Source organism: Sorex fumeus, unplaced genomic scaffold, assembly GCF_029834395.1.
Source record: "Sorex fumeus unplaced genomic scaffold, SorFum_2.1 ptg000072l, whole genome shotgun sequence".
NCBI lineage: Eukaryota > Metazoa > Chordata > Mammalia > Eulipotyphla > Soricidae > Sorex > Sorex fumeus.
Window position 1 is genome coordinate 44,922,325 of NW_026606129.1, and position 27,253 is coordinate 44,949,577.

The window sequence follows — 27,253 nt, forward strand, 5'->3', positions numbered from 1 at the left end:
CTTCTCCATCCCAATTGCCTTTTCCCCTAGCATGTGGGGACGACTTCCAAACCATGGCGTGATCCTCCTGGCCCTTATCTCTACTGTTCTTAGGTGTTAGTCTCATATTATGCTACTTTATATTCCACAAATGAGTGCAGTCATTTTATGTCTGTTCCTTTCTTTCTGACTAATTTCACTTAGCATGATACTCTCCATGTCCATCCACTTAGATGAAAATTTCATGATTTCATCTCTTCTAACAACTGCATAATGTTCCATTATGTAGATATACCAAAGTTTCTTTAACCAGTCATCTGTTCTCTGGCACTGATGTTTTTTCCAGATTCTGAGTATTGTGAACTGTGCTGCAATAAACATACAAGTGCAGATATCATTTCTACTGTCTTTTTTTCATTTCCAGGATATATTTCCAGGAGTAGTATTGCTGGGTCATATGAAAGCTCAATTTCTAGTTTTTGGAGGAATGTCCATATTGTTTTTTGAAGAGGCTGGTCCAGTTGGCAATCCCACCAACAATGAATGAGAATTCCTTTTCTCTGCATCCATGCCAGCACTGGTTTTTCTTATACTTATTGATGTGTGTCAGTTTCTGTGGTGTACGATGATACCTCATTGTTGTTTTGATTTGCATCTCCCTGATGATTAGTGATGTGGAGCATTTTTTTCATGTGCCTTTTGGCCATTTGAATTTCTTTTCTGAGGAAGTTTCTGTTAATTTCTTCTCCCCATTTTTTTATGGGTTTGGAGGTTTTTTTCTCATAAAATTCTACCAGTGTCTTTTACATCCTGGATATTAAGCCCCTATCTGATGGGTACTGAGTAAATATTTTTTCCATTCCATGGGCTCTTTCTGTATTTGAGTCACTTTTTTTTGTTTGTTTTTGGGTCACACCCAGTGACACACGGGTTACTCCTGGCTCTGCGCTCAGGAATTACCCCAGGCGGTGCTCAGGGGACCATATGGGATGCTGGGAATTGAACCCGAGTTGGCCGCGTGCAAGGCAAACGCCCTACCTGCTGTGCTATTGCTCTAGCCCCTCACTGTTTCTTTTGAGGTGCAGAAAGTTCTCAGTTTAATGTAGTCTCATTTGTTTGTATTTGTTTGAACTTGTTTGGTCAGTGGTGTTTCATCCTTGAAGATGCCTTTAGCTTCAATATCATGGAGGGTTCTGCCTACCTTTTTCTCCATATACCTTATGGATTCAGGTCTGATATTGAGGTCTTTAATCCATTTTGATCTCACTTTTGTGCTTGGCATTAGACAGAGGTCTGAGTTCATTCTTTTGCAGGTAGCTGTCCAGTTTTCTCAGCACCACTTGGTGAAGAGGCTTTCCTTGCTCCACTTCACATTTCTTGCTCCTTTATCAAATATTAAGTGATCAGATACTTGAGATACTGTGTCAGAATATTCAATTCTGTTCCATTGGTCTGTGGGTCTGTTTCTATTCCAATACCATGATTTTTAAATTACTAATGCTTTGTAATACAGTTTGAGAATGGAGAAGGTGCTGCAACCCATCTTCTTATTCCCAAGGATTGCTTTGGCTACTGTGGAGATTTATTACTTCATATGAATTTCAGGAGTTTTTTGGTCTATTTCTTTGAAAAATGTCATGGGTATCCTGATAGGGACTGCATTGATCTGTACAATGCTTTGGGGAGTATTGTCATTTTGATGATGTTAATCCTCCTGATCCATGAGCAGGGGACGTGTCTCCATTTCTTAGTGTCCTCTTTTATTTCTTGAAGTAATGTTTTGTAGTGTTCTTTGTATAGTTTCTTCACCTCTTTAGTTCAGCTGATTCCAGGATACTTGATTTTCTGAGGCAGTATTGTGAATGGTATTTAAAAAAAAAATCTGTTGAATCTTTAATCCACGATATTTTTCATCAGTTTTTATGATTTTTTCTCCAGGTCTAATTGTTAGGATGTTAATTTATTTTTTGGCCTCTTGAGTCTCTTTCACAAACTAGCATTTGGGAGCAAATGTATTAAGAATTAGCAGAGAGTGGTCTGTGAGATAGGACAGAGGGTAGGGCACTTGCCTTGCACGTGGCTGACCCAGATTTGATCCCCAACACTGATATGGCCCCTGAGTCTGTCAGAAGTGATCCCTGAGTTTGGAGCTCAGACTAATTCCTGAGCACTTCCAGGGGTGATCCCCCTCCAAGACCTTCTCCCCCAAAGGAAAGAATGAATGAGGAATGATGTTATTATCTATATTCTAGACATCAGGATCAGAGATTCAATTAGAACATTAGGTTTTTCATTGATTTGGCAGTTGGTGACATCACCTTTAGCCAATTAAAAGGCTCATCCTCTATAGCACTTCTGCTGACTCCATTGGCCTCATGTTCCTGGTCTATTGGTTGGTACCTAATGGCAAGCATTGTAGTTGCAGTCTTTGGGCTTTTCTTTTTACATTATGCCAGATGGTACTGTAACCTGCTGGCTGGCATTCTGTGGCTTGGATCATAAGGACATATTTAAAGATTTCTGGCTCCCTGAGGCTTATTCTTGAAGCCACGTTTCAGAAATCCAAAGTTGATGGATAGAGGAAAACAGTCCTTCTGTATGAAGACTACTGCTCCACTGCTTGCTCAGCCTCCTGGGTCCCCCACCAGCTATGCCATCATCTCTTCATTCTCAGGCCATGTCATTTCTTTTTTTTTATGTAGGAAAACTGCTATTATTCAGCCATTGATTAGCTGATTGAATTGGGCACGAACTCCACCTTACTTTTTTATTTTCTTTTTTTTATAATTTTATTTATTGAAGCACCGTGAGAGCAGTTACAAAGCTTTTGGGTTTAAGTCTCGGTCATACAATGAAACACCCATACCTTCACCAGTGTCCATTCTTCACTACCCAAAACCCCAGTATACTCCCATCCCACACCCTCCCCCTGTCTGTGGGGCAGATGATTTCCACATTACTCTCTCCCTACTTTGATCACAATCAATATTTTGACACCAAACCCACCATAATGATTTGGGATTTTACCCCAACAGTCAGATCTGCTGAAAAGTCAACAGTAGACAATTTGTTTTCTATTGCTGGTTATGAATAACATATGATGTCGCGTGGCTGCGCAATTTTGGAATTCCGAAGTTTTAACAATTAAATCTGGAGGGATTTCTGCCACAACCTGCTGGGTTCCGAGATTTGTTCCTGAGTCTCTGGGATCATGGCCATTAAGCAGCATGATCAGGAGCCAGAAAAGCCATTCATGGGCGGCAACTCAGGGTCTCGTTGGGATGGAGAGGAAACGGCCGGCTCCACCCCCATCCCGTGAAGCTCTGCGTGTCTCATCACTGAGGACCCAAACCTGACTGTCTAGTGGCCTCTGGAGAATGGCGGCCACCGAGCTCCTTAGGGTGAGCAGGTGAAGGTACAACACCGTTTCCCCCCTAGGGTGGCCCAGCAACAGTAACCTACTATGGGGTCCAGACGAATTTCTGCCAAAAGTCACTGGGTTCCAAAATTTGTTTGAGTCTCTGGGATCATGGCCTTTAAGCAGCTTGATCAGGAGCCAAAGAGGCTGTTCGTGGGCGACGTTGGGGTGGAGAGGAAAGGGCTGGCTCCACCCCATCCCGTGAGGCCCTGTGTGACTCATCACTGAGGGCCCAAACCTGACTGTCCAATAGCCTCTGGAAGATGGCAGCTACCAAGCCACCTAGGAGAGCAGGCGGAGGGACAGCACCCTTTCCTCCCTGGGGTGGCCCGTCGACAGTAACCTACAGACTCATTTCTGCCAAAACCCACTGGGTTATGAGACTTGTTTCTGAGTCTCTGGGATCATGGCCGTTAAGCAGCTTGATTAAGAGCCAGAGAGGCCGTTCATGGAGGCAACTCTAGGTCTTGTTGGAATGGGATGGAAAGGGCCGGATCCTCCCCCATCCTATGAGGCCCGGCGTGTCTCATCACTATGGGCCCAAACCTGATTGTCCAGTAGCCTCTGGAGGATGGCAGCCACCGGGCCACAAGGGGAAACAGGCCAAGGCATGAAACCTATTCCCACCTGGGTTGACCCAGTGCTGGTAACCTACTGCAGGGACCAGACACATTTCTGCCAAAAGCTGCTGGGTTTCAAGATTTGTTTCTGAGTCTCTGGGATCATAGCCTTTAAACGGCTTGATCAGGAGCCAGAGAGGCTGTTCATGGGTGGCGACTCAGGGTCTCATTGGGATGGGGAGGAAAGGGCCTGCTCCACCCCCATCCCATAAGGCCCCACGTGTCTTGTCACTGCAGGCCCAAACCCGACTGTCCAATGGCCTCTAGCAGATGGTGGTCAGTGAGCCGCCAAGGGGGAGCAGGTGGAGGGACAACACCCTTTCCCCCCTGGGGTGGCCCAGCGACAGTGACCTACTGTGGGGTCTAATGCATTTCTGCCAAAAGTCGCTGGGTTTCGAGATTTGTTTCTGAGTCTCTGGGGTCATGGCCATTAAAAGGCTTGATCAGGAGCCTTAGAGGCCATTCATGGGCGGTGATTCGGGATCTCGTTGGGGTGGTGAGGAAAGGGTCAGCTCCACCCCCATTTCATGAGGCCCCGGATATCTTGTCACTGCGAGCCCAAACCTAACTATCCAGTGGCCTCTGGTGTTGGCGGACACTGATCCGCCAAGGGGGAGCAGGTGGAATGACAGCACTCTTTCCCCCCTAGGTTGGCCTGGCGATTGTAACATACTGTGGGGTCAGATGCATTTCTGCCAAAAGGTGCTGGGTTTCAAGATTTTTTTCTGAGTCTCTGGGATCATGGCAGTTAAGCAGCTTGATCAGGAGCCAGAGAGGCTGTTTATGGGTGGCGACTTGGGATCTCATTGGGGTGGGGAGGAAAGGGCTGGCTCTACCTTCATCCTGTGAGGCCCTGCGTGTCTTGTCATTTCAGGCCCAAATCTGACTGTCCTCTGGTGGATGGCGGCCACTGATCCTCCAAGCGGGGGAATGCGAAGGGTCAGCAACCTTTCCCCCCTGGGGTGGCCTGGCGACAGTAACCTACTGCGGGGTATAGACACATTTCTGTCAAAATCTGCTGGGTTTCGAGATTTGTTTCTGAGTCTCTGGGATCATGGCCATTAAGCAGCTTGATCAGGAGCCAGAGAGGCCATTCGTGGGTGGCAACTCAAGGTCTCGTTGGGGTGGGGAGGAAAGGGCCAGCTCCACCCCCATCCTTTGAGGCCCCATGTGTCTTGTCACTGTGGGCCCAAACCTGACTGTCTAGTGGCCTCCAGAGGATGGCGGCCACCGCTGCCATGGGGAACAGGACAAGGCATGAAACCTATTTCCACCTGTGTTGGCCCAGTGCCAGTAACCTATTGCAGGGACTGGACACATTTCTGCCAAAAACCACTGGGTTTCGAGATTTGTTTCTGAGTCTCTGGGATCATAGGCCATCTTAATCCTACCTTCATCCCATCCTGTCTGCCCTTCCATGCTTCCAATCACTCACGCAGATGTTTGTTCCAAAAGCCTTTTCAGGACAATTACACAAAGCACTTATGAAGTGTCCCACCAAGTTCACCCTCATCTTAATATTAATCGACAAAAGCACCTTTTTTTGTTTGTCCTCCTTTCTTTCCTCTCATCTCCCACAAGCTATTAAACCTCCTTATGTCTCTTTTCCTTCATCTTTGAAATGGAAATAAAAGTAGTGTCTCAGAAGTGCTGTTCTGAGGTGACAGTTCAGGGCAGGTACATACAATGAACTCGGGTTAGTGCTCATTATCTGTCCATCTTAACCCAATGTCCTCCTGTTGCCTCTGACACTGCCCCTTGGCCCCATGGCCTCACAGATACAGCATCATCCTCTTTATACTGTCTTCACCTCTGGTCTCCAAGATGCTTGCTGAGAAGAAGGGCCTCATTGGAATCATGTCTGCTCTGAGTGGTGTGTTCATGAAGTGCACATGGTCTCCAGCCAGGGGACAATGTCTGTAAGTGCACTCACAGGAGCTGGGTTGAAGTAACCTGAAGGACAGAGACACCAATGCCAGGGATTTAAATCCATGGAAGGGAGAGTTGGCAAGGGGTGCAGATTGCATCCTTAGGAATTCTGTGAGGGAATCCAGCTAAGAAGGTCCATAGCAGCTCCCAGGCTGAGGACCCTTATTCAGAGGCTCAGATTTCAGTTTCTAAGTTCTAGCCTGAGGCCTGGGTATTGCCCAGTTGGCTTGCCATATAATTCTCCAGAAAAAAGGCTGATGGGAGCAGATTTTTGGCATTATGAAATGTCCAAAGGGGTAGGGAACTCAAATCAATAACTTTGTTTTGTAGTGAAGATCTAGCCCAGAGTGTAAACATAAACTTTGTCTGACAGTGCTCTGACATGGGGCCAAGGTGAGCTTGCTGCTTACTGATGAGGTGACTGGCTATATTCCTGGCAGCAGACTCCAGAAGAAAGCTGTGCCCTTTACTGTAAGGCTCTAGTCAAGCAGCCTTATTGTTGTGCTGTTAGGTGAGACTCAGGTCCATCCAACCAGTTTGAGCTTCCTTGACTTGCCAAAGGCCAGAGAGGTAGCTCAATAGACTGAGCACACACTTAGCCTATAAGAGGCCCTAGTCTGATATCCAGTACAAAATGATTCTCCCCACCCCGCCAAGTACCACCCAGATCAACACTCAAGTACAGAGCTGCCTAACACCTCCAGGTGTGCTCAAACCCCTACTTCCTCCCCAAAATCAACCCCTTTAAAAAATAATAAATTACTTTTTAACTTATGAATCAATACACAAACAAGACTTTGTTTCCTTAGAGAACCACAGGATTTTCCAAATGCCCTCCTGATTGCATTCCCCTTTGTGTATTCAGCTGTACTCAGCAGGGAACTGGAAATTCCCACTGGCTGTCTCCAGAAAGTTCTTTCTGATTTCTCAGGAAAACCGGAATAAAAACTGGGCATCATGCACTCTCCTAGCTTTACAATCCAGTCAGAAACTGAGGGTGGGTCTGCTCCATCCACATAAGCTTTATTGGATGTTCTCCATCAATGGCAGTGCCACCTTACATTCACTCTCACTCTCCATCCTTCCTACTCACCCATTCTTTTAGTCCCATCGTCTGTGTAACAACAGTCCCATTTCTCCCTTCAACAGAAATTACGGGACATTTAGAGGTGGAAATTTTGCTATGGTACTGACCAAGAGAAATACGGTCCCTAAATCTTACAGTTTATGACCCAAGGAATAGAGGAAAGATGTAAGCTCAGTGTCTGAATAGGTATGCAATTACAATTATATATGGACTGGAAGGAGAATATCTGAGAGAGATGCAGGGTGGTGTAGGATAACATTGGTGTGCTCATTCTCCTCTGCCACAGGGAGCTTAGGTTTTTAGGGTGGTACCCATCACAGTGCTCCTGAAGCACCTCCAATTCTCTGTTTTTATTGGAATGTAGCTCTGAACATTTTAGGATGATATTGGTATGTCCTGTTTCCCTTGTCACAAGGGACTCAGGTTTATCACAATGCTCCTGAGGCACTTCCATTTCACTATGTTTATCTGTGCATCCTCTCTATGCTTCCTACCCCAACCAGTCTATCACCTTTTTCCCTAATCAGACTCTGTTAACTTGTAAGGTCAGATTCTTCAGAAATCTATAATTTTATATGTATGAGTGAAATATTGCTTTTCTCCTCTCCTTATGTCTTTTGAATAGTTTACTTTAAAGCATGTTCTTTTTGTATAGACACAGGAAGACAGTTATTATTATGCTTTTGTAAGTTGGGATTTAATTGGCTTTGAATATTATTCACTCCCAGGCATCTGCTTTCTCTACTTAAGCCTGTTGCTCTTAGTTCCTAGCACCCCAAAAAGCAGGTCCCAACGAGGACCTGAATGGACCCAGGCCAAGCTGTGAGCTACCCTTGCCATGATAAAGTCCCATGATACTCAACTATAAGTTGAGAGCTTGGTCATTGACAGATACTGTCATGTTGAAAAAGTAAAGACGAGATTAGGACCCTACTAGGGATAGGAAAGACTAATCTGGCCTGAGCACTGTAGTCTGAGATTGAGATGACCCCAGGAGAGCGATCCTATAAACTTAATATATCTCTTACTGTGTCCATACAAAATAATTAATATTATGAATGTTCATATGTTTATTGGATTAAGGAGGGGAGAAACACACCTATATTTGCCTTTAGGCCAGATGTCTTGCTGGATAAGAATCTGTCCTGGAAGTAGCTTCCCCTGAGGGAAGGACCTACGTCTGCTGATTGTATGATGATACCCATGTGTAACTGTTACCCCAACCCCTCATGCTGGGGGATTTAATGAGGCTGTCAAGAGGAGAAAGGGATTCCAGAGCCAGAAGGAGAATGAAGGGGGATAAAGGAAGAAAATGAAGTCGCATGGAGGAGTAAGAAGCAGGTGGAGAATCGGAGGAGAATGGAGAGGAGATTGAAATAAACTGCATCTGACACCAACCAGCCTGGCCCTCATTCCTTCCTTCGCCTGCCCATCGCCATTGACCTCCCCAGGGTGGGGGAAGTGTCCCGAGATGACCTAAGGTGGGATATGGGAGAGATAGAGCACCGCTGCACCGCTTTTTGTGTTTACACAGGTGGGGACTCAGGATGGTCACAAACAGAGGATAAATGCTCGCCTTTCATTTACTCTTCCCTCCCTCCCTCCCTCCCTCCCTCCCTCCCTCCCTTCCTTCCTTCCTTCCTTCCTTCCTTCCTTCCTTCCTTCCTTCCTTCCTTCCCTGTGGTGCTCAGGACTTAATCCTGGTTCTTCTCTTAGGGATCGCTCTTGGCAGTGCTCAGGGGACCATATGTAGCGCCAGGAATTGAACCTGGAACTCACATGTAAAACAAGAAACCTACCTGCTCTATTCAACTGCAGTTTTCCCCACTTCTTATTTAGTTAATTTTGGGCCTATGCCCAGAGGTACTTGGTACGAGCTTGGTGCTTGGAGGTTCCCCCTAGTGGTGTTCAAGTGACTTTGAGGTACAGGAGGTAGAATTGATCTTCCCACAGCAAGATACACACACACACACACACACACACATTTAAATCAAGATTGCTTTCTACTTTACATCCTATCAGATGTGGTATGCTACTCCTGGTATATTAGTGGTGTAGAGTATGAGACATCACTCCAGGAATTCTAAAATTTTAAATAGGGTGATATAGCTAGAATTAATTATTCAAGAGCGTCGAAGAAATAGCTAAGAGGACAAAGAACCTCCGGCTCCGGGCACATCTCTTTGATTCCACTGTTCTTCCTGCATTCACATACGCCTCAGAGACCTGGGCCCTACGCAAACAGGATGAGAACGCTATTCGGGTCTCCCAAAGAGGAATTGAAAGAGCTATGCTTGGAGTATCATGTTTCACTCAAATGAGAGAAAGAATTTGGAGTTTCGACCTTCATCGACGATCAAGAATCAGGGATGCTGGCTCGTTTGCCAAGGCATCAAAAATCAGATGGGCTGATCACATAATGAGATTTAGAGGCGACCGCTGGACTAGAGCCGTTATTGACTGGATTCCACGGGATGTCAAAAGACCGCGTGGCTGCCCACCTACCAGATGGTCAGACTTCTTCATCAAGATCATGAACGATCGGTTTGAGGCTCTTCGTGTTCCTAGAACGAACAGACGCCATTGGGCTACACTAGCATGCGACAGGGACAAATGGAGACGTTACTGGCGCCAGCGTGAGCAAATCAACGATTAATGGGAAGTCAAGTGATCAAGTGATCAAGCTAGAATTAATTTTTTTAACTGGATGGTGACTTTGGGGTCTGGAGGCATCTCTGCAGCATGTTGCTTTCTTTCTCTTCTGAGATTTTTTTGAGTCTCTGGATCATGACTGTTAATGAGCTAATATGGTGCCAGAGGCAGTTCATGAGTGTGAATGCCAGGCTCCCAGAAGAACAGGTAGGTGGGGGGAGGCCACCCATCCCCGACTCTATGACAGCCTGGAGATTTTGGTCACAAAACCCGCATACCTGAGTTTTTCAGCAGATCCACACATGGATGAGGCTCGTCCAAACCTGTGAAAATTGGTCATGGGCATGGTGACGATTGGGTTCTAGAGGTTTTGGCTGTTGGGGCAAATGGAGAGACTCACCTACCTGCCTCCGGGTTACCCTTGATGAGATAGCCTGGTAGGGGTTCAGAGACATCTCTGTGGTATCCTCTATTTTCTTAAGCTAAGAACAAACAAACAAGCAAACAAACAAACCGGTTTACCACCTCTTTGATGTTACACAAGCCATTTCCTCTCCTTGGATCTTACTTTCTTAACTGAAAAACAGGTTGAACATGTATTCAAACAATAACAATTGCTCAACAAATACATATGGGCACTTAAAGGAACTGACCTTAGAGGCAGAGATGGGCAGGCATGTGGCCAGCTGGGGAACGGAGACTCTAGCCATGGCAAGCAGATCTGTGAACAGGCCAGGGTGCAAAGATGGTGTATAGAGCATCCTGCAAGGATGATCATCCAGAAGAAGAAAAGGGATGATAGGCAATGGGGGGATGAGGGGCAGAGGGATGGGGGTTGGAGAGCAGGTCTGCTAGTCTTCCTCCTCTGCAAGGTGAGAAAGGACCACTGAGGGGTGGCTCCTCCACCCATTGTCCTAGAGAAGCCAGCGTGGCTAGACAACCATAGTCTCCACGACTCCCTGCCCACGTCTATGTGGTCCTTGCACTTGGTGCAGGCCTGGCCGGGGTCTTGTCTGGGAGGCTCCTGGGTGCTGATCCACTATGTCAGACCCATCCGGGTCCTTCCCCGGCCCCGGAGCAGCCTCCCGCGCAGGCCTGGCTTGTGTCCACAACCCCGGAAGGCAGCTTTGGTCCAGGAGACTGGAGCCCACCTGCAGGACTCACAAGTTGCTGCGGAGACCAGCGGCTGCGGAGACCGACGGAGACTGACGACTGTCGGCCCGGGAGCAGCGGGTGGGTGCGGGGCAGGATCCACCTAGCTGGCTCGGCCCTGCTGCGGGCCCTAGGCCCAGAGGAGAGAAGGGAGCTCCGGGGCAGTCTGGAGTGGAGCACCCTGAGGGAAAGGCAGTAGGGGGCGGGTAAATTGGACCCCACTCTGGCGCTCCGTAGCAGGACCGGAACCCCAGCCTTGAGAGGTACCAGGTCCTGTTGCGCAGCAGCTCATGAGGACCGTGAGGTTTGCAGGCACAGGGGGAGGAATGGATCTTCATGCAGGGGAGGAGCTGCAGGTGCTAGGGTGCAGGTCTTTGGCAAGGAAAGATTTTGTGTTCGTCACCACGGGCAGAGCCTGGCAAGCTCCCCGTGATGTATTTGATATGCCAGACACAGTAACAACAAAGTCTCCAATGGAGACGTTACTGGGCCCGCTCGAGCAAATCGATGATCAACGGGGAGGGCCTTACTTTACTATATCAGCATGGCAAAAGGCTTGAGGATGAGGATGACGGTGGGATGGAGACAATCCGTGGAAGGTAAGTCGATGCACCAATTGGTGCTCTGAATGGTGCGGTACAGAGCAAGAGAACCTTTGAGCGGAGTCATATTATCAAGGAAAAAAATTGCTGTGGGGACTTTGAGTGTCAAGGACTGATGCAAAAATGGACCAGATCTGGCTGGTCCATAGAAGAGAATGGGATCCTGAATGACGTAGAATTATAAGAAGTCTTGATGTTTCTCAATTTTTCCTTCCTTCCTTCCTTCCTTCCTTCCTTCCTTCCTTCCTTCCTTCCCTCCCTCCCTCCCTCTTTCCCTCCTTCCCTCCTTCCCTCCTTCCCTCCTTCCTTCCTTCCTTCCTTCCTTCCTTCCTTCCTTCCTTCCTTCCTTCCTTCCTTCCTTCCTTCCTCTGTTCCTTTATTCCCCAGTGATTAAACTGAGTTTCACACAGGAAGGCAAGTGTTTACCCGAACTACATCCCAGGCTCTTTGTGTGTTTCAGAGAAAAAAAGAAATGGTGTAGATGTCATACTTTCAGAGATAAAGAGACACAAAATCTTCATGTAGGGAAGAAAGCCTGTACGTGTTTCAGCGCTGGCAAAGTGGAGGAGTCCAGTTGGAGGTGGAATTTGACTTGGTGGAGTGCATCTTCCAGGGCATCTAGAGCATTCTGAAGAGCACTTGGCTGCCTGGTTAGCTGATGGCTGAGGGAGAGAGAGACACGGGGCAGCCTGGGTGGCAAATATCTAATGGAAGGCATGGGAGCCCAGGAGAGTTAGAGCATCTGTGAGGCCTGAGCTCTGTCTCAGTTCCGTGACTTCAGGGAAAGTTCATCTCTGAGCATCAGTTTTTAATTCTATAAAAATGGGCTTCATCTTTTCCTTCTGGCCCTGTGACACACCCGCACTTGTTCCTTGCTCTTGTTCCTCTGAAAGAGACACATTGTGTAGAAATGTCCACACCTAGAGCACAGATAGTTGTTTGCAGCCAAGGGGTGAAAAGAGAAGACTGAGCAGAAACTCATGAAAAAACATGAGTGCTTGTTTGCTAAAGTAAAGAAGAGATGTGAGAGAAATCTAAGGCTCATATCTTACACGTGTGTTAGTAAGGGGCAGAATTCTGCTGTGAGTGCCCAGAGACATGCAGAATCTAGAAACATAAACAAGGATTAAATTTAAAATCCCCTCCAGTAATTTTTGTTGTTTCGAGGCAGCAAGCAGGGTACTTAGGGGGCTACTCCTTATTCTGTGCTTGGGGATGACTCCCAGTAGTGCTCAGGGAAACATGGATTCCAGGAATTGAACTTGGGCGGCCTACAGTCAGAGCATGGCTCTGCTCCCCCACTCCACCCCACCCCCACCCAGTACTTCCTGATACACATCTTCCTCATATTCCAGGACCCAGGCCTGGAATTATCCTTGGACAACTTAAACTCATTTTGTTTCAGGCATCAGTGACTTTTGAGGATGTGGCCATCCACTTTTCTAAGAAGAAATGGATCAGCCTCACAACAGCACAGAGGACCCTGTACAGGGATGTGATGCTGGAGAATTATGGAACTGTGGCTTCCTTGGGTAAGAGTTGTTCCCTTTGGGCTCTGCTTCTGCCGTTCCAACTTTCTTGTTGCCTTGTTCTTCAAAGGTTCAGGAGTCTTAGTCTTGGCTTAAAAAACAAAACAAAACAAAACAAAACCTTTGTGACACACCCAGCAGTGTTCAGGGATTATTTCTGGCTCTGTGCTCAGGAGTGATCCCTGGAGGTACTTAGAGGATTGTGTGCGGTGCTGGGGATTGGAACCTAGGTTAACCACATGCAAACAAGCTTCTTAACCCCTGTACTGTCTTTCCAGCCCCAAGCTCTTGGCTTTTATTTTTTTGTTTGTACTTTTATTTATTTTATTTTTTTATGTAGGAGTACTGCTATTTATTCAGGCACTGATTAGCTGATTGAATTGTGCATGAACTCCACCTTACTTTTTATAATTTTATTTATTGAATCACCGTGAGAGCAGTTACAAAGCTTTCGGATCTAAGTCTCGATCATACAATGAAACACCCACACCTTCACCAGTGCCCATTCCCCACCCTCAACAACCCCAGTAGAGCCCCATCCCACACCCTCCCCCTACCTGTGGGGCAGATGATTTCCACATTACTCTCTCTACTTTGATCACATTCAATATTTTGACACCAGACCCACCATTATTATTTGAGATTTTACCCCAACACTCAGATCTGCTGAAAAGGCAACAGTAAACAATTTGTTTTCTATTGCTGGTCATGAATAATATATGATGTCACACAGTTGCAGTAGTGGCTGCGTGATTTTGAAATTCTGAGATTTTAACACTTAAATCTGGAGGGATTTCTGCCAAAACCTGCTGGGTTCCTAGATTTGCTCCTGAGTCTCTGGGATCATGGCCGTTAAGCAGCTTGATCAGGAGTCAGAAAGGCCATTCCTGGGCAATGACTTGGGGTCTCGTTGAGATGGAGAGGACAGGACCGGCTCCATCTCCATCCCGTGAGGCCCAGAATGTCTCATCATTGCGGGCCCAAACCTGACAGTCCAATGGCCTCTGGAGGATGATGGCCACTGAGCCGCCAGGAGGAAGCAGGCACAGGGAAAACACTTTTTCCCCCCTGGAGTGGCCTGGCGACAGTAACCTACTGCGTGGTCTGGATGCATTTCTGCCAAAAGCCGCTGGGTTTTGAATTTTGTTTCTGAGTCTCTGGGATCATGGCCGTTAAGCAGCTTGATCAGGAGCCAGAGAGGCCGTTTGTGGGCGATGACTTGGGTCTCGTTGGGGTGGGGAGGACAGGACCGGCTCCACCCCCATCCCATGAGGCCCAAAATGTCTCATCACTATGGGCCCAAACCTGACTGTCCAATGGCCTCTGGAGGATGGCAGCCACTGGGCCGCCAGGGGGAACAGGCCAAGGCACGAAACCTATTCCCACCTGGGTTGGCCCAGCACTGGTAACCTACTGCAGAGACCGGACACATTTCTGCCAAAAGCTGTTGGGTTTCGAGATTGTTTCTGAGTCTCTGGGATCACAGCCATTAAGCAGTTCAATCAGGAACCAGAGAGGACATGCCTCCAATTATATAGCTGAGCTGGAGGAAGTTTGTGGGTGTGTTTCCCACATACCTAACTTTTGGCTGTTTACTTTCTTGGTAAACTTTGCCCCAAGGTTTTGGGGTCTGGCCAAAGGCACAGCAGCAATTTTGGGGTATCTGGAAGTCTGAAGGCGCCATCAGGCTGCTGATGCACTCACCTCACAGTTACAGATTGACCTGCTGGTGGCACCATACTCCTATGCTCTTGGCTTTTAATGACCCATACTCAGTGGTTGCTGGGAAGTAGGAAGTCCTGACATCTGTTCAGGCCTCACCTTGGACTTTCTTGATCCAGAGGGAGAGCTTTCTGTTTCCTGACCTTTGTGCTGTGGTACAGCGGTGAGAGTGCTTCTTAGTATCCCATTAAAACTGTAGTCCCCCCCCCCCCGCCCGTAAGTTTGGGAGACCATCCTCATGCAGCTCTATGAACTTGTGAATTCTAAGGGCGAGTAGAACAACTCCCAGCTGCTCCATGGGTGACTTCACCCGCTTGTGCTCTCAGATGTTACTGAGTACCTATGACCATGTCTGCATCCTGACCTTGGTAAGTCTCCTGACTCCTCTCTCCTTCACTTTTGCTGGACTTCCTCTCCTTGTTCTCCTTAGTTATTTTTCCTCTTTCCCCTCCTGTCCCTGAAGACATGGGCATGGGGAGAGCCCTGAGATTGCGCCGTGTCACTCTACTAACCTGCTTGTTCCATATCCTTCCCCTAAACAAGTGTTTCCATTTCCCAAATCGGCTCTGATTTCCCAGTTGGCGCGAGGGGAAGCACCTTGCCTGGCTCCTCAGGGAGCTCTGGATGGAGAGGGCTGGAGGGGCATCTCTTCAGGTGAGCGAGGACATGTGTGCCCCTCATTTGAACAGTCCCCATGTCTTAGCTCTAAGTTGTGACAGGTGTGTGTTCCCTTAACCCATGCAGTAGTCCTTTCTCTTTGTGTTCTCGTTTATTGTCTTAAATCTCTTCTTTTAATCATCCTGGCATCGTTGTGTGTCATTTTCATTGATCTGTCTTGCCACTTTCCCATCTTTTATGTTCTTCTAATAACCACAATTTGTGTTTTTTTTACCTTGACTTTTCTGGTTATTCTCTGTTAAGTAGTGTCTTCTACACTCCTGATTTGATGGTAGCCTTCCAGTGAAGATTCTGACTGACCTTTGGGGTATCATGACCATCTTTAGTGTGAGATGACAAGAGATTTCAATAATCCTGAGCCATATTACTCAGGGTTTCTCGTGGGGGGAAGCTCTGACATCCTCTTTTAGCCAAATACAGGGCTCTTCTATTCCTAATTTCCTAGTGAGAATGGCACCCTTCCTGATTGCCTCCTTGTTTCCATTCCATCTTCTCCCCACAAAGGCTCTTCTTAAATTGAGCTCTCAGCTCCCCATTCTTATAGCTTTTTTCCCCTGTGTCTGACAGTCTTTTCATTTGAGGATACTCCTTTTGAGGGTGCTCCCAGGCAGTGCTCAGGGGGCCTGGAGACAACTCCTGGCAATATTTGTCTTCTTAGGTGGTGTCTGAGGAAGCAGTGCTGGGGACCATAGGGCCACCTCTGTGATGCTCAGAGGCTACCAGGGTACTCTAGCGGGGTTATCCTTAAGTGCTGTGGATTGAACTAATGGTCTCCACATACATGCAGAGCATGCACCCCTGATCTCTGTGTTAATTCCTAGACCCTATTTTAGGATACTCTTGATTGCAGTAACTACTTAGTCCAAACTGGTTTAAACAAGAAAGAGAGTCAATTGTAAGTTAGTCCTTAAATAGAATGGGCGGTAGGTACAGTTGATTATAATTTCAGTCTTTGCTCTTCTTTGCCTCCTTCTGTTTTTTTATTTTTTTATTTTTTAAAAATAATTTATTTATTTATTTGGAATACCCGTCCCTCCACCAGTGACCATTTCCCACCACTGCATATCCCACTATCCCTCCAAACCCCCACCCCCCCAACCCACCCTGTCTCTGTGACAGGGCATTCCCTTTTGTTCTCTCTCTCCTATTGGGTGTTGTGTTTTGTATAAGAGTTAAGCCTGATTTTCAGGGAGAGATGTTGGATGATTTACTTTCCATTGATCACTTTGTATATATGGAGATGTCGTGCGGCCACGTAAGCGGCCACACGGTTTGGAGGAAAAGTCCTAGTTCCTGCATACTCGAGCTATGCTTGTAGAGGCTTCTGGTCACCGGGGTTCCATCTGGAGGAGGTGGGATGCGGCACCTACCCCATCTTGAACTTCCCGGTGATCTCGGCTCTTTTGGGAACCGGGTGCCTTCTCTGGGAGCTGTGGAGTCCCCCACACGGCCTTTCTTCTCTGCGGCTGTGTGCTGTAAAGATGGCGCTGGGGGGGGGCAGGTTGTGGGCATGACTTCCGGAATCAGAAGTTACCTGGGAGCCAGGAAGGTCCCGGCAGTTTGGAGGAAAAGTCCTAGTTCCCGCATACTCGAGCTATGCTTGTAGTGCCTCCTTCTGTTTGCTTTGGCTTCTGTCATGGTTGGAAGGTCCTTGGTAGTTGTAATAAGGACTCTACTTCTTTGTATCTAGGAGGAGAATTAGAGTAGGCCTTCCTTAGTCTATGACCACCGCAGTCCAAAGTCCCAATGTACTGCTTTAATGCATGATCTCACATTTTGTGAGAGTTAATTCAATCACTGCCCAGGAAATACTATGTACAGATATGTGTGACCTGGATTGTCAGCCTCTCTCTTGTAAGCAAGATGGGGTGATCTGCCTAACTTCAACCAGTAATTGGGAGCTGGAGTAGGGTCCCTCCCACCCAGAGAGCATGACACCTCATAATGGGGCAGTGGTAGAACGAATGTAGGAGACCCCCAGTGTCCTTTCCATTCTGTTTCTTATACAGTGCTTACTCATTCCACCACCTAAGGGAATTTCCAATCTTTAGAAGGTTAAGGACTAAGTTCTCCTTCAGGAGAACTCCCAGCTGCTTGACCTGCAGAAGACCTTCTTGGAGCATATAATATCCCCAATTCCACTTGTGTCTTAGAGAAGAGAGTATATAGGTGCTACCCAGTCCTTATCTTCAGCAGCATAAAAGATTGTTTCTTAGAAGTTTTTTTTTTTTTTCCCTCCCGTTGATCTTGGAGAATAGATTTTTTTCCTCAGAGTCTTTGGATAATAGTTACAAAGACAGATCTCAATGCTTAAAGACTGTATTACAGTGGGCTGTAATGAGTAGAATTTCCCATCATTAGACTAATTTGTGAATTATAGAAAGAGCTGAGTGTTGCTATGAGGCCACGTCACAGCATCTATGCCATCTGCAGATGTCAAAGACCCATCATCAATTCTTTGTTGAAAAGAGAAGGGAGGAAAGGAGAAAGGCTCAGAGGAGTGAAGAAGGGTGGAAGCAGGAGGAGGGAAGGGGGAGGGAGAGGAGGGAGGAGAGGGGACAAAGGAGGAGGAGGAGGAAGAGGAGGAGGAGGAGGAAGAGGAGGAGGAGGGAAGAGAAAGGAAAAGGAGGGCTAGGGCGATGGTACAATGGGTAGGGTGTTTTCCTTGCATGTGGCTGGCATGGGTTCAATCCCTGGCATCCCATATGGTCGCCTGAGCTCCATCAGGAGTTGTTCCTGACTGCAGAGTCAGGAATAACCCCCAAGCACCACCGGGTGTGGTCCAAAATTTTTTAAAAATTTAAAAAAGGAAAGAGGAGGGGATGGGAAAACTATTTTCCAGCGTAGTCTATTTAGAGAGAGGAAATCCTCAGAAAGGGATCTTTGCAATTCCATGCTATCTTCATTTTTTCTACATGAACTGAATTACTTTCCAGGAGCAAGAGCAGGAGCAGGAGCGACCTCAGTATTTCTTGATTCTTCTTGACACTTGAGATATGTGTAATAAAATGATCATATTTTGGGAAATAATGGAATTGCAACTTCCTTTATCTCTATTTCCTGTCATATATTTTTATCTCCCTCAAATTTCAGGTCATCCATTAACCGTTGTTTCTACCCACTTTTATTCTCCCATTACCACTTGTATTTTTGTTCCTTTCCTGTTGAATTTCACTCTTTCAATGGATCAAGCCTAATTTTTAATCTTGATACTGGCAGGAAATCAAAAACCTCCTGGGATCTTTCATCTTGAGCAAGTGAAAGAACCATTGAATTAAACACTGCGACAAAACATTCGAAGCTGAAATTATTTTGGTAAGTGAGAAGGAATTCAACATTTTCTCCCAGCCACCCCTCCTCACCCCTCCTACTCTGTGTCTCTTATCTCTCTCTCTCTCTTTCTCTCGCTCTCTTCTTCCTTTTCATAATCCAGCAGTGTTCAGGGGTTACTCCTGGCTCTGCACACAGGAATTACTCCTGGTAGTGTTTGTGTGGGAACATATGGGATGCTGGGTTTGAACCCGGATCAACCCTGTCCAAGGTAAATGTCCTAACTGCTGTTCTTATCTTTCCAACCCCCACTTCCTTCTCCCTCCCTCCCTCCCTCCCTCCCTCCCTCCCTCCCTCCTTCCTTCATTCCCTCCTATTTTTCTCTTCCTCTTTGTTTCTCCGTCACTCTATCCCTTCTTCCCTTCTCATATTTTCTTTTGTTAAAAGAAAATGCTAAAAGTCAATTTTCAGTTTCTGCTTTAAATAAAAAGTCTTCTTTAAAATACCCCTGGGCTGGAGCGATAGCACAGCGGTAGGGCGTTCGCCTTACAAGCGGCCAACATGGCTGACCCGAGTTCGATTCCTCCACCCCTCTCAGAGAGCCCGGCAAGCTACTGAGAGTATTCGATATGCCAAACACAGTAACAACAAAGTCTCCAATGGAGACGTTACTGGGCCCGCTCGAGCAAATTGACGATCAACGGGAGGGCCTTTACTTTTAAAATACCCCAATAAACTCATCAATTCATTAAATTGGTTAGTTTTAGGTCTTTGGCTCAAACTGAACAGATGACCTGCCTCTCTGGCTAGTATAGTCAGCCAAGATTTTACTCATGTCTTAATTGCTAGGCATCAAAAAACAAACAAAATATGACTTTTGCTCCCACGGGGCTCACAGTCTGATGAATTATATATGAATGTAGCAAAATATGATACTGTGATAGTGTAAATGAGACAGTATGAGATTAAATAGGTAGGGGTTTTGCCCAGTTCTGCAGAACAGTGAGGAGATGCATTTTTCATGGTAGATCTTGTGATGGGAATGAATGACACTACATTTATTTTCAGTGTTGAAAAGTTTGAGGGAGATTAGTTTTACCTCTTTGCCTGGGTGGATAAGCTCAGTTCCATCAGACATACCACAAAAAATTCTTTATTCTAAATGGTTTTCTGCTCTGAATTTTAGCCTGTTCTCATGTTATAAAGTGGAACCACCTAAAAGAAATTGCAACTTGTCTCTCTTAGATTAAACTCAACACTTTTTAAAAAGAAATCTCCTCAAGTCCATGCTAGGGCTGGTGCTAAGAATCACAACGCTTAGAACTTTCTGCTTAGTTTATGCCTTTTGCTCTTAATTATTTTTAGGATATTAGCACCGTTTTTCCATTTTCAAGGCTATTGAAACAGGGGTAGTACTTGCAGAGAAATGGGTATTAATATCATTTTGTGATTATAGTTACTCTGACATAGAAAATGCACTTCAAGATATGGTTTCTTCTTTCAGAGAGTGAGAAAGATTTTATTCTGTAGAAAAGGGTTTCTAAGAAGGCACTGAATCACATGGTACTATCAAGTGGATACCGGTGGTGTGACTACCAGAAACTAGGGTTTGAAAAGACCCATGAAAAAGACAAAATCAGATTAAGGAGATTGCCTTTTTATTCCAATGGGGGAAGAAAGGAGAGCACTGCAGATGATATAGAAGTGATTGCTAAAGTAAGACAATCTTAGTAGAACATTAAAAAAATACAAATGCAAGTATACAGGAATTCTGTGTACGTGAACAATGTGGTGAGTATTCTAATAGAAATAAAGACTTTTATTAGTACCAGAGAACTCATAATGGTGAGGTCTATAGATGTAAGGAATATGGTAAGACTTTCACTTTTAGATCACATTGCATTGCACGTGAGAGAATTCACACTGGAGAGAAGCCCTACGTGTGTAGAGAATGTAATAGAGCCCTTTTATGGAGGTCAAATCTAGGTCAACACTGGCTATTACATACAGGAAAGAAGCCTTTAAATGTAAGGAACTGAAACCCAAGCACAAAAATTTGTAAGTCTACAACTGTACCTCATGGTGTTTCACTAATAATAAAGAAAGAAAGAAAGAAAAAAATGTAAGGAATGTGGGGTGAGCTTTATTCAAAATGAAAGTCTTATGTAACATCAGCCATTTATACTAGGGAAAGGCTTACACATGTAAGAAATGTGGGAAAAGCTTTTCCCAGAACCCAGACCTCATTCACCAACAGAGAATCCGCCTAGGGAAAAGCCATATAAATGTAAGGATTGTACGAGAGGCCTCATGTGGAACTCAGATCTTGCTCAGCACCAGCATGCCTACAATGGGGAGAAACCCTATAAATGTACTGACTGTGGGAAAGGCTTCGTTTGTAAGGCACATCAGAGAATCCATACTGGGAAAGACCCTATAAATGTGATGATTATGGGAAGGTCTGCAGTCAGAATTCTGTTCTGATTCAGCACAAGCAATGCCATGCTAGAGAAAAATAACATAACATATACCTCTCATCTTGGATATTTAGAAAATATATAATGGAGATACTTGTTTATAATTCTTATGCTACAGATACCCCAGAGACAGAATAAGTTGACAGTCTAGGATTTGTTGCAACTTTAATGTCCCTTTTTTTCTGGACATATACCCTGTACTCAATTAAGACTGAATCCTCTATTTAATCATGTTCATCTTAAGCAAGATTTAATTGAATATCTTTGACAGAAACTCTGCTAACTACTTACATTATTTAATATTTTTAACAATCCATTTACAGTAGATAATCCTCACTTTACAAATGCATAATATATTGACAGAGGTCATGAAAGTCAAGATTATTTAGATAATAATTGGAAGGGCCAAGCTTCCAAGATTCCAATAATATGATTGGAGTCAAGTTTTCCTGACTTCAGAATATAAATTTTGCTTCTATTTTATTTGCTTATGCTTTTTTCCCATTAGAGATTCATTTATTCTACCTATAATCAGTACCACCCACGTTGGTACTTCATTATGTTATCTTATTTTTTTTGCAATAGAATCATATCCTTAGTCTTAACTCCATCTCAGTGGCTCTTTGAGGACTAATGTCAAATTTATTTATGTTTTTAAAATTAAAACTTATTTTTTCTTTTTGGGTCGCACCCGGTGATGCACAGGGGTTACTCCTGGCTCATGCATTCAGGAATTACTCCTGGTGATGCTTGGGGGACCATATGGGATGCTGGGAATCAAACCCAGGTCAGCTGTGTGCAAGGCAAACGTCCTACCTGCTGTGCTATGGCTCCAGACCCTCAAAACTTATTCTTGACTATACATACCACGCTAATGAATTTTAAATAATTAAAAAATGTTCAGTGAAAAATAAATTTTCTTATCTTTCCTGTATCCCAGTCCTTCTGAGAGACATTCATTGTTACTGGTTGTGTATCTTCCTGGATATATTGAAAGAATTAGAAAGCCAAAGCCCTTTTCAGGAACTCTAGTCAAAACAGACTTGAAAACATCTGTTACAGGCTTTTTGTGTGTGTAGTATTGATGGTGGAACCCAGTTCTCCTGCAAGCAAGACATGAATTCTACCACTGAATCACATCATTTCAGACTCTACCTTAGCCAGTTTTTGTTTTGTTTTTGGGTCACATCCAACCATGTTCAGGTCTTTATTCCTGGCTTTGCACTCAAGAATTACTCCTGGTAGGGATGGAACCTGGGTGGGCCGTGTGCAAGGAAAACGTCCTATCCAGTACCCTAGAATTCAAGATTTTGTTTGTTCGGCTTTTTTGGGTCACACTCGTTGATGCTCAGGGTGGCTCTGTACTCAAGAATTAAGCTGGTTGTGCTCGGGGGATCATATGGGATGCCAGGATCGAGGCCTGGCACATGCAAGGCAAAAGCCCCAGCTCCTTGCTATTGCTCCAACCTCAGTACTTTGTGACCACTGCCAGTACTTGGCTAGCCTACCTCTCCAGGTCCAAAACTCGGACTCTGCAATGTGCTGGGCGGTGGGATGAATTCGGGGATATATACAGAAGGGCTCCATGTGGTTTAAGTCTGATTTAGATCTGCTTACAGATCTGGTTACAACCAACCTCTTCACCTGATTACAGTGGAATGAGTGCCCAGTTTTTTGCTCCAGCCTTGGACTCCACCTCCTTTCAGAGGCGGTCTATTCGTTAAATCCACTTCAAAGCCGGAATTGGAAGCTTGGGAGAAAGATAGAAATCTAACTAGGTTGAAATCTAACTGGGTTGAAACTGGAAGCCTGGGAGAAAGATAGAAATCTAATCTCTGGGTTGTCTCACCAGAACAAGGAAGAACCACAGAGACGCTGATTCCTCCAAAAGTACTAGAGAGAAAATTTCAGGGAAGGCACCGATTGGCTAGCTGTGCAATGACGTACTTCCGGCTCAGCCGCGGCCCTATTTAAGGCCTGCCGTTTCGGTTTCCGAACACTCGAAGCCGTCGCCGAGACAGCAGTTGAGGGAAGGTCGTGGAGGTTACGGTGAGCCAGCCTAGGTTAACTTGAGGAGGGCTGGAAGGGCGTGTAGGGGAGGCCGGGACTGTTGATACTTGGAGAAGACTGGACACCCGCAGGCCTTGCCGTCCTCGGTCTCCTGCCCCTCACTTTTCTTGTTCGGTGGCCATTCCACCGTATATTTAGATTCTGTGGTGACGAAACTGAGGTTGACTCCGCGGCCTCTGCAGAGTTTTTGTAGTCCTTCTGGACTCGCTGCCGAGAGAGAACATGGCCCTTGGTCGCTCCCGTTCTCTCAACGTCCGGGCACAGGGTGCCCTCTTGGTCGCTCCCGTTCCCTCACGCCTGGGTGGCAGAGCTTACAGCCCAGCGCCCCTACACCCTCACAAACTTTCCCCCTGATGAGGCGGCCCCAGAAATTTCGTCTGTGGTGGCCTTATTAATGTCGCTCCCCTCGGCGGGGCCGCGTGCTCATTCTCGGGCTTTCCTGAAATGGCGGCTCCGCCATCTTGCCACGCAGAGAACATGGCGGCCAGGGCCGGCATTCTCCTCAGGCCTCTCCCGCGAGCTGTGGGCAGCCAAAGCTTCGTGTATGTCTGGTGTATAGCGTCCAGCGCCCCGCGAATGGTCCTGGGAAGATTTTTCTCAATGGGGTTCTCCTCCAGGAATCCGGCTCTTTGACTTCGTTCTCGCAACAGCCCCTTCCCGTTCACCTCACCGTGACTCAGGAGCTAGCGTCCCGCCGCCATTACTGACTAACGGTGGCGGTTGGGAGTGGGGGCTGGGCTCTGGGAAGCGCGCTCTGCCGGGTCTCTCTCCCCGGAACAGAGGAGGAGGAGGGCGCGATTTGTGTTTTGCAGGTTTGCTTCTGTGGATGAGAGCTTTTCTGTCAAGTTCAAAATGCCAATAGAAAGTAAATGACTTTAAAAGAAAATTTTTTTTTTATTAGTGAAACATAGCACAGCGGTAGGGCGTTCGCCTTACAAGCGGCCAACATGGCCGACCCGAGTTCGATTCCTCCGCCCCTCTCGGAGAGCCCGGCAAGCTACCGAGAGTATTCGATATGCCAGACACAGTAACAACAAAGTCTCCAATGGAGACGTTACTGGGCCCGCTCGAGCAAATCGATGATCAACGGGAGGGCCTTTACCTTTTTTACCTTATTAGTGAAACACCATGAGGTACAGTTGTAGACTTACAAATTTTTGTGGAAAAAAAAAAGAACCCCTGAGCATTGCTGGGTGTGACCCCCCTCCCACAAAATAAAATAAAAAGCATTTGAAAAAAAAAAGTAAATGACTTTCTATTAATAGAAAGTAATGACTGTCCCGACTTAGCTAGAGGACATGGGTGCCTAGCAGCCCTTGCGAGAATCACAGCTTTGAATCCCTCTGGACAGAAACCCTCCCTGAACCCAGCAGGGTTCAAACTGTATAGGTATTTTTTTAAAAATATTTTTTACTGTTCAAACTGTATAGGTTTGGGTTGCATTTCCCTTGTCCCTTCCCTCTCCCCACAGTTTTCCCCATCCCCTCCATTGCCCTTCCTCTTTACCCTTCCATCTCCTCCCCCTCCCCTTCCTCCACCATCCCCCCTTCTTCTACCCCTTGTCCCTTCCCTTCCTCCTCCCCTTCTCCCTTCCTTCCCCCTGCTCTCCTCTTCTTCCCCTTCCCCTTTTCCCCCTCCCCTTCCCTCCTGACACTTTCCTCTCCCTCCCTCCTTTTACGGAGGGGAAAGACCCCTCCCGCTTCCATCTCTCCCCCACCACTCCTTTCCTTCTTATCCTTTCCCTCCCCGACTCTGGAATGTCAGTACCGCCCAGTGGTGCCCAGAGCCCGATTTAGTCTCCTTAAAACTCTGCCACTGTCCAGTGCTCCGAGACTGCCGCCATCCCCCGACGTCCCACTGGGGTCGGCACTCGCGGCGGGAGACCAGACGGTTGGGGTCAGACTATCCAAGGGGAACCCATGTTCACTCACGCAGTAATTTGGGGACCCTGTTGGGTGTTAAGAGAGCTGACACCTGCTGTCCCTCCAGCACTGTTATTTGATCCGGAACTCTGGATTTTAGAGATCTTAACTGGAGTTCCAGCTGTCTTGGAATTTACAACTAGGTCCGCTGTCCACCCTAGTTTCTCTTTTTGTCTCTCTTAGCTAACTGAAAATTAGTTTTCTCACTTTACTTTCTCAGTCCATGTTCTTGAGAATTGTTCCTTTTTGTGTTCCACTGTGCTTTCTCTCTCCTTTTAGAGAAGAATTGGCCACTAGGACATGGCAGTAATTGGACAGTATTCAGTGTAGCCTCAAAAAAAGATTGTCATGTGTGTACAGGAGTTAAGGCAGGCAGTGTTATGGTTTCTATTGCTTTTTTACCTTCATTTTTTGAATTTATTTTCAAGATAGGAATAAAAGACACCTGATGACTGCCATGTCGGAACTTGTCAAGATCCGGGTAAGTTATGGTTTCTCAGCTTTTGCCATTACAGATGTTCATATGCATAAGTAATTGAAATTATGTACATGTAATTTATGTGCATACAATTTAAGTTTATATAAATTAATGTAGAAATACACAAATTTACTTTCTCATATAACTTAAATATAAACTATATAGTGGCTGGAATGATAGTACAGTGGATAGGATATTTGCCTTTCATAGGGCCAATCTGAGTTTGATTCCCCAGTACCTCATATATAACCCTGCTTAGAGTGACCCTGGGCACAGAGCCAGGAGTCATCCCTGACACATTGCTGGGTGTGGCCTGAATATACATACAAAAAATGAACTATATAATTCATTTTATAGAAATAGACACTTTTATCACCTTATTTTGACATAAAATATCACCAGAGTCTTATCTTGTGCAGCAGTATATCTCGATTGGTCTTCCCTGATGTTGACTGATTTTGCTACCTCTGTTGTCATAGTTTTTTGTTCTTGAAGGTTCTATAAATGAAAACACTCAACATGTTCTTTTGTATCTGATATCTGTTGCCAATATTTAGTATTTACTTCACTCACATTGCAATGGCAGTGATTATTTTTTTTTTGCTGAATAATTTTCCATCATGTGACTATACCACATTTTACTACCTGTAAATGGACATTTTAGTTTTTGATCTCTGAATAAGTATGCTGAGCGGCCAGAGAGATCTCAAAATATATGAACACATACTTTGCATGTGGGACTACATGGGGCTTCGTGTTCACCAGACACTGTGGATAACCCAGAGCACAGAACCAAGAATAGTCTTAAGAACTGCTGGGCATACTAAAAAAAATGCAGTGAACATACTTCACTTTCTGCTTTCTGGTTAGCTTTCTGGTGAATACATTTAATCAGTTCTTTTGGGTATATCTTTAGGAGTTACATCGGTAGGTCAGAGGATAGGGTTTTAGTGAATGCTGGCCTCTAATTTTTTGAAATGATTGTTTCAGTTTATCCTTTAGCAGTATATATGGATGCTCTATCTTCTTGCCAACTTGTTCTTTGATGTTTTAAAATTTCTTTTTCCCCCAGTAGGCCATGATGCAAGAACATAATTTCATGTGCTTATTAGAATATGGCTATTTTATGCACGTTCACATATTTATTTCTACATTTTTCAGTTACGTTGTATGTCTTTTTCCCCTTCCCATAGTCCTTTATTATAGATTTGAGTTCTATCTTTTCTCAATCTTGTTTTTCTACTCTAAATGGTATTCTTTGAAAAACAGGTTTTCTGTAACATATACCAAGTAAGTAGTTTTCCATTACCCTACCAGCCTCAATGCTTTGCATGGAAATGGGACATCATTGATAGATCTGATTTATGCCTGGGGTAGTGAGATGAAAGAATTGGAAAAAGTCGGTAATGAGAGGAGCCCAAATAACCATCCATATATATTAGAGAGTGGAGGGACAAAGATCAAGCTATATGTTCTCATTTTTTTGGGGGGGGGGCAGAGTGCAGAATGATCTCCCTAGTGATGGTCAGGGGCTTCCAAGGTCTGCACACAGCCAGCATTGCTCTATGGACCATGAAGTGTTGCAGTTGAATCAGGACTTCCTGTGTGCACTACCCCTTTGAGCTATGTCAACCCTAACTCTCTTCATTATTATCGTTTAGTATCACA